This window comes from Lepisosteus platostomus, chromosome 10, assembly GCF_059453375.1.
Source record: "Lepisosteus platostomus isolate fLepPlt1 chromosome 10, fLepPlt1.hap1, whole genome shotgun sequence".
NCBI lineage: Eukaryota > Metazoa > Chordata > Actinopteri > Semionotiformes > Lepisosteidae > Lepisosteus > Lepisosteus platostomus.
Genome location: NC_142620.1, coordinates 39918055 through 39934113, shown reverse-complemented (window position 1 = coordinate 39934113; position 16059 = coordinate 39918055). Strand labels below are relative to the sequence as shown.

General features: G+C 36.7%; 1 protein-coding gene across 1 annotated transcript in view; it reads left to right on the top strand.

Moving 5' to 3' along the window:
• Positions 1–716: 716 nt before the first annotated feature.
• Positions 717–16059, top strand: part of gabra3 (gamma-aminobutyric acid type A receptor subunit alpha3) — a 142903-nt gene continuing 127560 nt past the window's right edge. Inside the window, exon 1 of the mRNA XM_088648976.1 lies at positions 717–1050. The gene's annotated coding sequence lies outside the window, so the exon portion shown is untranslated. The remainder of the gene's footprint in view (positions 1051–16059) is intronic.

Sequence of the window (16059 nt, the reverse complement as noted above, 5' to 3'; positions counted from 1 at the left end):
GCAGGGCACACCCTGGACAGGACGCCAGTCCATCACAGGCCAGACGCACTGATATAAACACAGCCGCATACACACTCACACCTAGTGCCAGATTTCCTAGAAGTCAATTAACATGCCATTATGTTTTTGGACTGTGAACAAGGGAAGAACGTACAATCTCCATGCAGATAGTACCCTGGGTCCAAAATTGAACTTTAGGGCCCCAGCACTGTGAGGTACTGTAGCAATGCTAACAATTGCTCCACCATGCCACCCAAATTTGTAATATGGCCATCTTAAATTCGTATCTGTGTTTTATTCCTGGAGTTAACAATTGTAAAGAACGTTAAAGAACAATAAAAATTCCTTTTATGTAGGATTAGAGAGGACAAAACTTTTTTTTTTTGGCTTAAACCATGGTGAGTTATTGAACACATTATAATCTTGTGTTGTTTGTTTTTTGTTTTTAAAACGTGAGATAAATAATATTGATCTATCCCATTTCCAGTTTTAAAACTGGTCACGTTAAATGTAATAATGTAATGTTAAGAAAGTCAATGACACGTAAATACAATAAAACTACAAATTAGCTAAAGTCAGATGCATACTTATGAAGCATACTGTACATGCCTTACTTTTCAAGTCACGTACACACACATTTCGAACGAGAACCTCGACTCAAACAAAACATGCTTTGGCTACTGGAATGATAAGACCGGCGTACTGTACATCATCAGTGCGCATTTTCTTGGTGTCCCCGTTAAGATGTGATCCGAGGCGACGGGAATTAAACCCTCCTCCAGGGGCAATTTCTGCTGCCAGCCAGCACCAATCTGAGTGGGGGAAAAGGAGGGGGAGGAGGGCGATTGTGGAGGAGGCTGGGTTTTCCACATTAACAGCCCCCTTCCCACTCTGATTTCTGCCAAACACTTCAAAATCTACCGGACAAATCACAATTGCAGACAAAATTAGTGGGATACATTCAAGGCACACACAGCCAAGCAGTCACACGCTTAGAAGCAGGAGTGCCTGCAGAAACAGAGTGAGAAAGAAGAAAACTATTGTTTTCTGGTGAGGATTTATATTTATATGTGTTTGTGGTTGCTTCGTTGCCATGGAGCTTGATGCTAATTTGTAGTGGAATGCTGTGTGAATAGAATTGATAAGGAACGATTCTTCATTTATTGGTGAGACAGGTATTTTTCTTACAAGAGGTATGGTGTCAATATAATGCATGTCGGTGTTTAATTCACTGGCAACGATATGATTTCTGTTATTAGTATGACAGGCACGTTACTGTTAGCAGGTTTAACAGGTCTCCTCAAATTATGGTAATAAATGGATGTGCAGTATTTCGGGGACGTGTTATTTTAAAAGTATGTACAGGTAGACCTACATGTGAATAAATTGCCATGTAAAAGTGGACAAAATACATTTAAAAATTCTGACTACACGAGGTTTTAATAAATGAGAGATTAATGTGCGTTGTGCCTTAACATAAAAGTAGTAATGATAAACGTGTATTTTTAACAGTTGTACAGTATAAGACATTGTGTATCTGTCGTTAGTAGCGCGACACGGCGTTTCCATTTGATCGTCTGACTGCTTCAAGTGTAACGGGAAATTTCGTTGTTATTATTTGTTTTGCTTTGTTGCTTGGAAGAAAGAAGGGACTTTATACCCACGTATGGGTCAAAACGGTGAATTGTTGGTGAAATGCGCAAAGAAATCTCTGGTAAATAAATGCAAGTCAATGTTGCAGTGGATAACCTTGACTAAAACAAGGGGGGAAAGTGGATCATCCCATTAAAGAATCGTAGTAGCATGTTTAGTTAATTATTTTTAAAAGTTATTGTCTGAGCCACTATTGTGTAATTAGTCTTAAATCTTGAAAATAATATTTTTTAGAAAGATAAATCACGCTTCTGCGGTGACGCACAGTTTTTCTATATTAAAACGACAATATATGCATATTATTTCAAAGCCTTTATTTAAAAATGTTAACAATTTGTCATCAACTAACGATCTGCCACAGTGCAGAAATAAAGAATGACATTGGGAATACGCCTTTATGTACCTTTTTCTTGTAAAGTGCGTAGCCAACCTAGAGAATCAATTTTGTCCTACTCGGAATGTAAACCTGAATTTAATGGTTTCTAGTGAAAAAAATTCCAAGATAAAATCGTTGAAGCCACACAGAAAAGTGTATTATATTGGTCTGTAAGAACCTCACATCTGTTTTAAAAACATCCTGACGGTAATTTATTTCGTTTATAACTTTATTATATGTTCGTTCAAGTTATTCTACAACTGTTTACAGTATGTGACATACTTTAATTATATTAACTTAAAAACATCTGGGGAAGTACAATAAAATAGGGATTGAGCATATAATTAATAATAATAATAATAATAATAATAATAATAATAATAATTGCTTAACACTTATACAGTATAGTGCTTTTCTGGAGACTCCATTTAAAACGCTTTACAGGTAATGGGGACTCCCCTCCACCACCACCAATGTGAAGCACCTACCTGGAAGATGCAACAGCAGCCATAGAACCCCAGAATGCTCACTACACATCAGCTATTAGTGGGGAGGAGAACAGAGTAATGGAGCTAATTCATTGATGGGGATTAATATGACGCCATGATTGGTAAAGGCCAATGGGAAATTTGGCCAGGACACCAGGGTTACACCCCTACTCTTTACAAGAAATGCCCTGGCATTTTTAATGACCACAGAGTGTCAGGACTTTGGTTTTACATCTCATTCGAAGGACAGCACCTGCCTTTTTACAGTACAGTGTCGCCATCTCTATACTGGGGCATTGGGACCCACATAGACCACAGGGTTAGCGCCCCCTGCTGGCCCCACTAACACCTCTTCCATCAGCAACCTTAGCTGTTCCCAGGTCTCCAATCCAGGTACTGACCAGGCTCACTCCTGCTTACCTTCAGTTAGTTACTAGTTGTGAGTTGCAGGGTGATATGGCTCCCTTAAGCATTTATTTATGCTTTTCAAGAAGCATGAGCGTCTACATCAATAATTAATGTTCAAAAGAAATTGGTTCATATTATAAGGTTGACAGTTGTGACAGATGCAAATAAAATAAAAAAAATGATTAAAAAAAATTCTGAAGCCACCAAAGCTTAACTGTAGTAAAAACAATTTGTTGCTTCGATAACAAAATGCGTTTTTCTATACATTTTCAAAACCCTACTTAATATTTCTAGTTATTTAAATAGCTTTAAAAATATGGTCTATGTTTCTATGCTCTCAGAAAATGAACTCCCTTAAATTCATTCAGAGATAAGAAAAATGAAAGATTTATGCCGTTTACAATTAAACAAAAGTAATTGTGAAACGTGTGAACATTCAAACTGTGTTAATCTGCTTATAATATTGCCTATACACACTAGTTTCGATCAATTGTATCACTTGTTTGATGTGTATCAATGCTATGTGAATAGTGTGACATGAAGTGTAGTTTTTCTTAGGCTCATAGCTGTCTGATGGGCTCCCTGCCATGGGTTAAGAAATGGAAATCCTTACTATTCCCCAGGGAGCTACTTTATCAAAGATAAAAAGTTGTAGTGGTTGCAGTAAAGAAGCATTTTGAAAAGCCTCAAAAAGCATAAAACAATTGTTGAGCATTTCAAGAGGACAGAGTAGTGATGTGTTGTTTCCTGTGCAAGAAAGACAGAAATAGTCAAATGATTGAATTCAAATCTTTGTCCTGCATTTTCTAAAGATCAGCTTAATGACTTCCATTTTTTCTGTTAAAAAACATTAAAAAAACACCAAGGTGAAAACATATTACATTTACAGATCATTTAAAAATAAAACACTCATGTTTTTTGTAACTTAATGTAACTGTTTTTTTGTAACTTTAATGATTCCAACTGAATTATTGGACTTAGTCATGTCTAATCAGCAGCTCCTCCCTAATGTTTACATCCTAATCCAAACAATAGACAATGGATCGCAAAGGTCTGTGTCATATACAAATCCATATCTGCCCGTAGTTTGACAAAACACCCAATTCTATCTTAATAAATTTTGATTACCCAAACATACATTGTGCAAAAGAAACCTATTATAAAAATATTTTTAATAATTAGACACTACAGTAAACATGTATCTACATTTAAGGAACCATCCTAAGGTTACTTTCTTCTATGGCTTACCTCTAAACTTGTTTTCTGTTCTAAAAAATGTCATTTATTTTCACTTAGCAGTTTTCTGTCCTAAACAAAATACTTTTTTTGTTGAATGAATGTGCATCAGCCTTATTATTTTACCAAAATCCTTTTTCTTTTGCTTGATGATTGATACAATTTAGTATGTGAAAGTGAGCTTTACAGTACATGTAAGGTTAATAACTGGCATCTAAACAATATTACGTCCAGACTTTTATGGGTGTAACAGTCTGATAGAACTGATCGTTTTTTTTGATTATATGACAACTATTATGCAGAATTCTTTGTATAATAATGCATTTATATTGCACTTCTCACCCACAAATATCCCAATGCACTTTACATTTAATGTAGGAAAGGACACAATTCATGCACCACCCGAGTTAGGTGTGACAGCTACAGTGTGCCAGCAGCCTCTCTACTGTACATAGCCATTGAAGTGAAAAGGGAGAAATTACATCACCAATTTAATAAAGGACATTTTTAGGTAGTAAATATTGTACAAACTGAGAGTGGAATTCAGACGCCTACCCTTGTGAGATCTGTAATGACTTTGTGGCCAGAACACTGGTTTGGCATCTCATCTGAATGACAAAAACTCCCCAATCACCACCCTGGTGTATTATTTGTTTAAAAAAATGATCATGATCCAGAGGGAAGACTGCCACCTGCGGGTCCACCAACAGCAATTACCTCAGTACCCTGGCTTTCCCTAAAGACCTTCCATCTCGTTGGTGAAGACTTCCAGTCATGGTGGGATTCTGAGAACAGATTTGGAGGCTTAGAATGTGGTTATGCTATTGCCATTTCAGTTGTATATACACTGTACAGTATGTATAAGAGGACAAAATTGTGATAATAAGAAAAGTTACATTTCATCTCCTCTGGCATATTGTTCTTGTTTGGTTGTGAGGAGCTTGCTGTTCAGAAATTCTCATCAAGCAGTTTCCAGAAAGAACTCACTAAGCTTGTTTCATCAGCATTGCTCAGCAATTCCACATATCCCCAATGCAGTTGTTAAAATCTACAGGTTCTTTACTTCCAGACCTTAACTGATTACATTTTGGCTGAGGGTTAGCGTACCATTGTTTGTTTATAAAGTACAAACTTTCTCTTTGTAGATATGTAAGGTGGTGCAGTAGTTAATATTTCAGGTGGGTAGCTGTATCAGCATGCATAGGCTGCAAAGGAGCAAGAAACAGATGTGACACCTGAAGTCACACCTGAAAAAGAAGATAGAAAACACAACGTTTCAGAAGTGGAGCCTTCTTCAGGTGTGAAGTCTCACACCTGAAGAATAAACCTGGAATAAACCTATTACTTGTTCCATTGCAGTAGTTAATATTGCTGTACATGCAGGCCTGGAACCCTTGGTTTTCGTCATGGGGTGCCATCTGCATGCACTTTGTATGTTCTTCCCATGTTCATGTGGGTTTCCACCTGGTGCTCTGGTTTTCTCCCACAGTCCAAAGACGTACTGATACAGTAGGTGAACTAGCAGAGTGTATCCTGCCGTGCGACTGTTACTGTTACTGGAAAGTAATACAGGGTCTGGCTCCCCAATGACCCTGTATTGGATAAAGTGATTAGAAAATGGATGGATGGTTAAATTTGGTAAATATTGACCTTCTTGCAAAGAATGCTTGAAAAGGTTCCTCCCTCCCCCCCGTCTTTATAGTTTCTAATTCCTTGTACAATTCAGTAATAAACAAGGTTGTCATTATAAATTAAAATTTATTCTCAATTGGCTTATCTGGTTAAATAATTTGAATTATTTCCATTGTGTGATTATCACTTGACATAATAGTAGTGACCGCAAACCTCACCAGGAAAAGTGGAGTGAAGATGGATGTATAATAGTAGTGCAAAATTGATTTTTCTCAGACTTTTCAAAAGCTTTTTTGACAGTCTGAGGAAAAATTGACAAAATTCACATTTAGTATGTTCAGGGATCCACGGAGAATTGAATTCTTTAGAATTTAGGAAACAATTAATCAATTGCAAAAATACATTGTTGAGAAATGTGGGAACATAGGGCTTCCTCATGACTCAGCATTTTATTATCAGGTAAATTGGAACATTTCTTGTTTTGTTGAAACTGCAAAGTTCCTTTCAGTCATAAGCTGATAAAACATGCATGGCTTCTGTTAACAGCCTACCTTCAAACATTTTTTTCAATGTGAAAATTTAAAGGCAGTGTATTTTGGCTCCTCTGTGAGTGAACGTAGGCAGAATAAAAACACCTGTCTCTGTGATGTGCCTTGGTCAGGTAGTGAATTTCAAGCAAAGTCTGAACGATGAAGATTAAGGAGCTTTCAAAGCAAGTCAGGGATAAAGTCATTGAAAAGCACAGATCAGGAGAAGGGTATAAAAATATCAAAGTCTCTGAATATCCCTGTGCACACAGCCGACTCAATTATCAAGAAAGGGAAGGCACATTGTACCACCCAGGTACTGTGTACATCAGGCTGAGATGAGAGAAAATGTGCATCAGTTTGCAAGAGAGCACCTGAGTGATCCTGCAAAACTGTGGTAAAAACAGGTGCAGATTAAGGTGATCAGAGGCCCCTAGGCTACACGTTATGTAGCCCCCGCACCCACCCTTATCCATCCCAATTACCAGAAAAAAGCAAGAGAAAATACTGTAATAATTCAGTGATGTGTTTAGAGTAAGAGCCTGCTATCGCCGATTCAAATGGAATATGACGCAGCACACACAGGGAACATGCACACACGCCCTCTACAGTACTATAGCCTGTAAATTAATATAAGTACAGAAATGCAACCAATAAATCAGAATCACAGCCAATCTACGAGCTGACTCATCATAATGTTCGCCGTTGATGTCATCTGCGCTCAGGCTAGAGCTAGCTGCAGCTAACCTACCAACCGCAGTTGTTGTAGCACTGGCTGCAACGTTAGCCGTAAACTCGGGGTCGGGGTCTGGTTCGAGCTGACTAGATGACAATCCAGCAGACTCGAAATAACCAGTCAATCTGGGGGCTTTTTAAGTAGATCCTGCTCCCGCTGCTCTTTTAACCGGTGTGCTTTTCGTTTTTGCACCCCGCTACCATATTGTAATGAATACGGCCAACATATAGGTTGTACAAGCCGGTTGCAGTGCGGTGATGGCACCGCCCTCTACTCCCCTGCGTGTAACAGGGATGTTGGCTGCCCAGGTTAGCGAAGGTTTTCTTTAGCTCACCCGGCAAGACTCCTGTTGAACGATGCCGGAAACCCGTGTTCGAGCCCATGTGGTGAGAGCACAAGCCTGAGAACCCGCACTTGTTACAGTATTTTCTTTCACACATTTTGACTCTAGCCACCATAAACATGCACCAGAGATGACCCACCGAGTGACACAACAGTGATATAAAACCCGCCAAAGTAAATTTGAACTGCGAACCCATTGCATCTAACCAATCATTGATTCACAAATTATTCAATGTTTTTATGGACCAATGGGGGCCCACAGGTCCGTTACAAAAATAAAAAAATAATAATTTTGGCCAATCAGGGGCCCCTGATCAATCTGGGCCCCTAGGCTACACTCTACGCCAGACTGTTTGTTAATCCTCCCTTTCCTTTTGGGAAAAAAAAATATCTGAGTTAGTAAACTTGATGGAGTTCCCTGCAATTGGAAATCTGAATGTTTCCTTCGGTTCTCATAACACTATGGAGCAACAAGTGAGCAGAGAGTATGTGTGGCAAATGGGGGAAAGCAGGGTATTCATTTTCCAAACAAGACAACAGAGTAACATTCATTAACCCTTCAATCACCAAGCCTCTCCTACTGCACAAATCAGATGTATGCATATAAAGGCCCGTAGACCCTGAATTGGAAGAAGTGGCTAGAAAATGGATGGATGGTTATAAAAGAAAAGTGGGATAAGAGAACAGAAGGAAACCTGTGATAATCCAGTTACAAAACCATACAGAAATGTAAAAAAAAAAACTTTCAATGGTCAGCACTTTGAGACACTTGTTGCAACATAACCCGACCAGGCTCAGCCCGAAAAAAGCAATGTGTGGCCATCTTGTGGGCTCAGCACCTGGTGAGGGTTGGGTGTAATGCCAGTCTAGTGGCAGGCATAAGATATCAATATATTAAAAATAAAAATGCATTTGCAATGTGCTTTATTGACACAGTTTATGAAACAAACTGCATCTTAACAACCTTAAACATTAACCTCATTGTGCAGCTAGGGTCTGCAAAATTTACATCATAATTTCATGATATATTCAAATTACATTAAAATGCTGACTTTTTAATGAAAGAATCATATATTAATAAAGAATCATAATATTGCTAAGATTCGCATAAGGGCTGAAAGGATGCACACAATCTTCCTTTTTCCTTTTCAAAATATCAGACTTCCTAGTTCAGATGTTTGTAAACCTCTTCACACAACAGTTTGTTATGGGAGCTGGTCCTGACTCCTCTGTAGGGCATAGTTTAGGACCCTGTGCAGATGGTATAGTCCAAAAGTGACTGGAAAAGGGCTAAGGGGGAAAACACAGTCAGGAATGGAAGGGATGGCGAACAGGGGGGTTGGCCGACAGTGATCAGGTGCAAGGGGGCAGCACAGGCAAACAAGTCCAGGGAAGTCCAATCAGGAAATCCGAGAGCAGTCCATAATCCAAATCCAGGTGATCCATCCAAGACTAAACAGGGCTAAAAGAGAGATCTGGAACAGGAACAGGAGGTTAAAAACAATGACAAGGCCAGGCGCTCCGGGACTCAGCTAGGTCAGGATGCCAGTTGGAAGCCTAAGCCCTCAAGCCGCGGACTTAGGGTGACTTGATGCTAGGCGGGCCTCTGGGCGTCCGTCTTCCAATGCAGAGCCAGGAATAGCGGGAGTGCCAGGCTTAAATAAGAGACAAGACAAGGGGGAGGTGCACGTAATCAACTTAAATATGAAAGGGTCAGAGCGCCCTTAAGAGGAGGGATGACGATCGTGACACAGTTCTTTCCTAAATCAGCAATGCACATGACCAGCATGGACGTTTTCTTGTTTTTATATTAATACTGCATGTGTTTCTTCTTCAGAACACAAGATATTCCTGCAAAACTGAACCAAAACATTACATGTTATAAAAAGTCCTTGGAAAGAAAAGATCTCACCAGCAGTACAGGTAATGTCTGACTGGGTACTAACAGAAATGCAGTACCTGTGTGTGAAACCACGCAACACTGCGGCCACATGAAATTAAGTAGTAAAATAAGCTGGGGTTCTCATGGAAACAAGCTACTCGGAGCTGAAATGTAACTGGCAGTGGTAGTATATTGTGACATTTGTAGAAAGTGACATGATGATGTTGACAGACCATGAGCTAGTGCTGTAACTGCTTGTGATGAGATGATGACAAATTGAAGCTAGGGTGTGGAGTGGTGTCTGCTTACTCCTTTGCTTTGAAAATAGGGTTAATTTACATTTGAAGTCAAAAGGTACAGTAGCTGCTTTCCTGAAAGCAAATTGTACCAGTTATTTTTTATATTTATAAAGCCCTTTTCACTGCATAAATGCATAATGCATAAAACTTTGGGTTTCTGTCAGCTGTTTTTATTTCCTGTGTTTTATTTGTCTTCATTTTTGGAAGACAAGACCATACTGTATCTAGTACTGCAAATATTTTTACAGTATTGGAGAGCTTTTATTTAGTCTTAATTTAAGTGTAACCAAAGTCTGAAAGGAAGCTGAACATCTATTTTTTTTTATTTGTCTGCTTATCTTTCAATATATGCTTCCTAATACTGCAAAACAGATACTAAAACTAAAATATTTCTGCTTTGCATATATTAAGTATAAATAGCCTTGTGACATCAATGTGACTTTGACGAGTAAAATGAGTTTGTTTAGGGATAAAAACATCAAAAAAGATCTTACTAGTTACTTGGGTAATTTTAAAAGGGAACTATTTTTTATATTTTGTAGTTAGAAAGAATCTGCATTGATACTGTATGTGCATTTCAAACCACAATAAAAGAAAAATGTACACAGTAACGTTTAAAACCTCCAAGTTACATTATAAAATAGACACAGGTACGCGTAGTGCCATATACTGCAATTCAGAACGAGGCAATAACCTGTACTCGCACACTGCATTACGCTACCCATTAGTAACTAGTGAGCAGGAAGGGCTGCTTTCCATCACAATTCTCATGAACTCTCAACAACATGCAAATATATAGTACTTTCACAAAGTTCATGATTTTGTGCTTAATTCGGAATTTGTAAAATATTGCGATATGGTCAATTAAATTATTTTGTTACCGTAATTTGGATTAAGATTTGGATAGCAGTAGAAATTGGGACAGCAAGTTCTTTAACATAACATTCCTATTATCACTTTTATCACTATATATCCTATTACTGTATAACATAGTTTGCCTTTTTATTGCTCCAGATTGCCTGAAAAATAAGTAAATGTGTCAACATAAACACCTAAGTCTTTTTCAGAAGTAGCCCCTTCAGGCGGTTTCCCATGTAGTATCCATAGGTTCATTTTGCTACATACATAGAATACTCTACTTTAGACTAAAAATATTTGTATCTAAAATATTGGAATTTCAATTTCAATTTTCCATGAAGAAGAATTTTTTTTTCTTCTGTGGTGTTTCATAATCCTAATATTTTGGAATAATCTGCAAATGTATTTACTAATTATACCATAAAATAGCAAGGGTCAGCAACCTTTCAGAAGGGGGCATGCATAGAGATAGCTCATGCCCTTGTTTTTATGGATTTGCATGTGTAGTGTACTCTCACGAGGCACCAGGTCTGTAGGGGTTTGGGCATTTACGGGGACAATTATTAATTGTAGCAGTAAATTACAAAATGATTATTTTAATGGCTTAAGAATCCAACCATGCAATATAACTCAAACAACGCACACATACAGGTACTAATACACGAGGATACATTTATTAATACATAGAATATGCATGTAAACCTAACAGATCTTATCGTGAGGGTTATCAGAATACAAAAGGTATATATTCATTCAGTTACAAAGAGTTACACAAGTCAAGAGGACATACGTTCGGTATATCATTCATTTAGACTGTTTCATAAATGAACTTGGTCACAGCTTCTACACTAGATACTCAAAACAAGTACATAACTCTTAGGAATTAAATTGATATCAACTGGTTGGGATAACAATTTAATTCCTAAGTTGTGACCAAGTTCATTTACGAAACGGTCTAAATGAATGATATACCGAACGTATGTCCTCTTGATATGTGTAACTCTTTGTAACTGAATGAATATACAGTATATCTTTTGTATTCTGATAATCCTCACGATATGGGGACAATTTCTGGGGGGGAGTTTTTTCACCTCTTAATAGATTTGCACCACAGTAGCAATTCCCCTACCTTCCCTGATTTGAGTGATTACTGAAAGAGTTGCATCAATAGCGTATGGATCTCTTGTGGTTTAAAGAGAAACTGCAATGCTAGTTTTATATTTCAGGGTTATAATGAATCAGCAATGATGAGTGCATTTCCAACTACGTGAAACTACCAAGTACACAGTAACACTTACAGTACCACCTCAAGTTTAATTCACAAAAGAGATTAAGTTTCAATGTACAGTATGTGCAGCGCCATATTGCTGTCATTGTCTGCAATTCAGAAGGCAATTAAACTTCTGATGACTTGAAAGCGGCCCTATTACATTGTAAACATGCTTAAAACCAATTGAATTTTGCTACTATATTAAATATTTTCATGAAACCGACACATGCAAGGCAACACGTTTTAAATACTTTATATAAGTATTGACAAAAAAGAGCAACCTGCCATCCAACTAAAATACACTCATATTAATTTTAATGTTTTCCAAAAGTCCTCTGTCATTTTCATTTTCATTATTTTATGGTAACACCTAAAAGAAAAATTCTAGCAGGACTTATATTTTAAGAGAACATGCTGTGCCATGAATGAATGATTTGAATGAGTGCAATTGAATTGCATTCAACATATTGACTTTGAATTAAGTACTACAAAGCACTATACCAAGCTCTGGCTCTGAAATGGAAGAAGCAGTTAGAAAATGGTTGGACTTAGGTTCCTAACTTAGTTTTACATTGTGTTATATTATTATTATTATTATTATTATTATTATTATTATTATTATTATTATTATTATTATTAACATCTGCATTTGGCAGTCTAAAGTCCAAAACATTATATCTTCAGAATGTAATTTTTGTTTTTTACAGATGTGATTCATTAAGGCTCTGGACTTCACAATGAACACATTTAAGGGTTACTGATTTTAACAGCAAGTGGAAGTCCCTGTTATACATGAGTGTAAATATTATTTAACTGATAGCATTTTTTTCAACTGTGCATTGTTTCTCCTCCACACAGTTGATCAGACCTGATTGGCTCTGTTCTTGGTCCCAGGCTACTTCTTACCATTGCTTGATATTCTTAATAGGTTCTGCATGATATTAAATTAAATTTCTTTGCCGTTGACTCCCAAATTAATATTTATGCAAAATGTGATAGCAATCAAACATTATCTCCTTTAGCACACTGTTCTTGTAATATTAAAAAAATAGACATTTTTAATATTGTTACAAATGGTGGATTATGAAACTGGTGAAAATCAGGATTTGACCAAGCGGTTTAGTCAATCAGTGAAATAATTATTCATAACTCCCAACTTGTAAGTAATTTATAGAAATATACCCGAGCGGTTGGTATAATTAGCAGCACGTGAATTCTTTGTCCCCTTGCACAGCTTTAGTGAGAGGAGTAATAATCCAGGCACAAATATTTATTACAATGACACAAGACACAAACTGCTCTACACAACATACAACACACAAGTTACTCTCTGTACAGTATTATTTACAAACAGGGCATTTCAGAGGCCTAACATTCTGGTCACCCAGAAAACCCCATACTGCTACTAAGCATTAAATTCTTAACATGCCTACAGAGGCCATACAAGAGATGAGCTGCATTCTAACTAAATACAGTGCAACCTACAGTTAAATCTCTTTCTCTGCACCAAGATGCCACAAAATAAATGGGAGCCTATATCCCTATCCATAAAATACACTCTAAGCAGGAAAGACATTTCTAACAGGTATCTTTTACTTAGGAAACCCAAGCTCAGAATAGCATGATCTGTCTAACAAGGTTCAAATACTTACTGTAGCTCCAGTCAGGTTTCATTTGGCTGATCATGAAATAGGGGCTCTTTTCTGGTGCAGTCCCAACTCCTCTGGACTCCTCTCTCTTCTCCTTGTTGCCTGCTTCTTCTCTCTTCCTCTTCTTTTCCTCCTAATGTGATCGTATATTGTCTATTTCTGTCCTGCTGCTTTGCAATCATTAACCCACAACTTACCTACAGTATGTATACTGAGATAAACTTTACAATTATTTCTGTTCAAGTGACCTCAGCAAACATCCTCTCTCCTTTGAAGTTTAAAGTGTTTACCCCCCCAAGTGTCACAAACTTTATCTGTAATCTCAAAATGGAAATCAGTGGTAATTGGCTCATTGGTACTGTATGACATAAATATGAATTTCTTTGCTGATGACTTCCCAATTAATATTTGTTCAAAATGTAATAATTATCAAACATGGTCTTCCTTGTCACACTTCTTATATAATATTAAAAAAATAAATTAAACATTTTTTAATATATAGCTCAAAACTGAAATCGATTTTAATTGTTCTTTCTAATGAACTACAGTTTTATTCTATCATTTTGAATACAGATGGTTCTGCAATGTCTCCAAGCACTTTGATCACCTTGCTAACATGTTTGATTTTAGTCTTGCATTTGAGATTTATGTTCACAATATTGTAATTTTTTTTTCGTCCTCATGAAAGTGCTCATCTCTCCCAGTCTTATTCAGACAAGCAAATGCATGAATTTGTTTCTTCTGGGCAAACAGACTTGTGTATTGTAATACAACACTTCCTGATACTGTATATCCAAATATGTTCTTAAGTTAAAATATAATCAAAAACTAAAATGCCTGAGCATAAATCATTAAGCTGAGCATTAAGCTTCCTCACACACTGGCTCACTGAGGATTTTTAGAATAAACTAAAAATTGCTCACCCTAAGGTCTTGAATGGTTGGGCATCTGACTACATCAGTGAACTCTTATCTCACTTTTCAACTATAAGTCATCAGTGCTTTTTGGTCTACTTTCAGTTCCCAAAATTAGACTGTGTTCTGTTCTGTTCTGTTCTGTTCTGTTCAGCTCCAAGGCTTTGGAATGGTCTCCCCACTTGTATTATATATCAAAAGGCTGTCAACACTTCTGAATCCTTTAATCCTGTTAATTTATAATATAATGTTTTGTGTATTGATGTGCATCTTTGCATTGATTATTTTACTGTAAACCTCTTGAGATACTGTAAATTAAGGACTACATAAAATAAAAAAATCATTAAATGAATATAAATTAATTCTGTTCATTTCACAGTGCTTCAAACCAGAATCATCTTAGAATAGATTTCAATCAAACAGAGTTTGGAAAAGCATTGTTTACGTTAAGTTGTATTCACTACAACAATAAAGCAAATCTTTTTTAGCCTGCATCATGTGTATCTATGGATTAACCGTTTTGCAACCTGATTAAAAGATTTTACACAAAATAATTTTGTGTACACATCCCCATTGCTAGGGGTAACCCTCCAATTGAGTAGAATCCTACCCAGAGGGGAATCATGTACTGTCAGTCTGTTTAAAACTAAAGAAGCTAGATTAAGGTCCAGCCTCTAGGACTTTACTTTGATACAAAACCTTTACATTTTCACAATCATGCATTAGACATATTATCTGTGAGGGTACATGATGAAGAGATCTCATGTTTTTTTAAGTATGTGTTTTTTTAAAATATTATTTTGATTTAGACATGGCGTTTCAAACAGACTCATAATGCTGTATGATTCTTATGGCAAGCTTCTTGTGGCACGCTGCTTCTACTTTCCTCCTCCTTCTTGCCTCCTTGCTTAAAGGAGTGCCTTTAAGATGTGTGTCAAAGAAAAGTTTAAGAATCTGCTTTTGACATATAAGGCTATAACTAGCCTTTCCTTTCTCTTCCTGTCAGAACTCAAAACATCTCATGAGCACGCTGCTGTGGCTGCAGGGTAGTTGAGGGTTGGTTAATGAAAAGCCATGTTCTGAGGCTGCAATAACTAGCCTTTCGGTATGTAAGCCTAGGTCTGTTTTGAAATTAAAACTGTGTGCCTGAAGGTCTAAGTTTTTATGTACTGATTTGACTCTCACTGTTGCTAGGCCTATGCTAATATACTTCAATATTTATGATTCTTCTTAATAATGGCATAAAAGAATGGTTTCTTTGATTCACACATGCATGTGTTTGGTGAGGAATAGAACTGTCAATTTCAATTCGTTGTGTTTCAAAAACGATTCCATACAAATATATGACATAAGTTCAGTAAAAGAAAGTAGGAGAGGAATACTTTAAAATTTGAGGACTTTACAGTTTAAATTTGATTGTGGATTGCTTTTCATTCCATAAAGAATTATCAGGTTAGTGTGATAGATTTAAACACTGACAAAGAACAATGATTTAACCATGCAAGATATGTAGAGTAAAATGATAAAGCAAAAATAGCAAAAATTATATTTGGTACAAAAAATAACCTATTGTTTATATTGATGTACCGTGTCTAAATGTAATTGAAATAATTTATACTTTATAAATTAATCAGAAAGAAGAAGCTTGTCTGGTCACTCTCAATCCATACTTTCTGAAAAATTCATATTTTCTAGTTTCTCGTTTCTTCAAAACAGTTCTTTTCTATGTAAAAACTTTCAGGTTTTTGCCTGCACTGGGGAAGACTGAATTTAATCTAATTTTTATTGT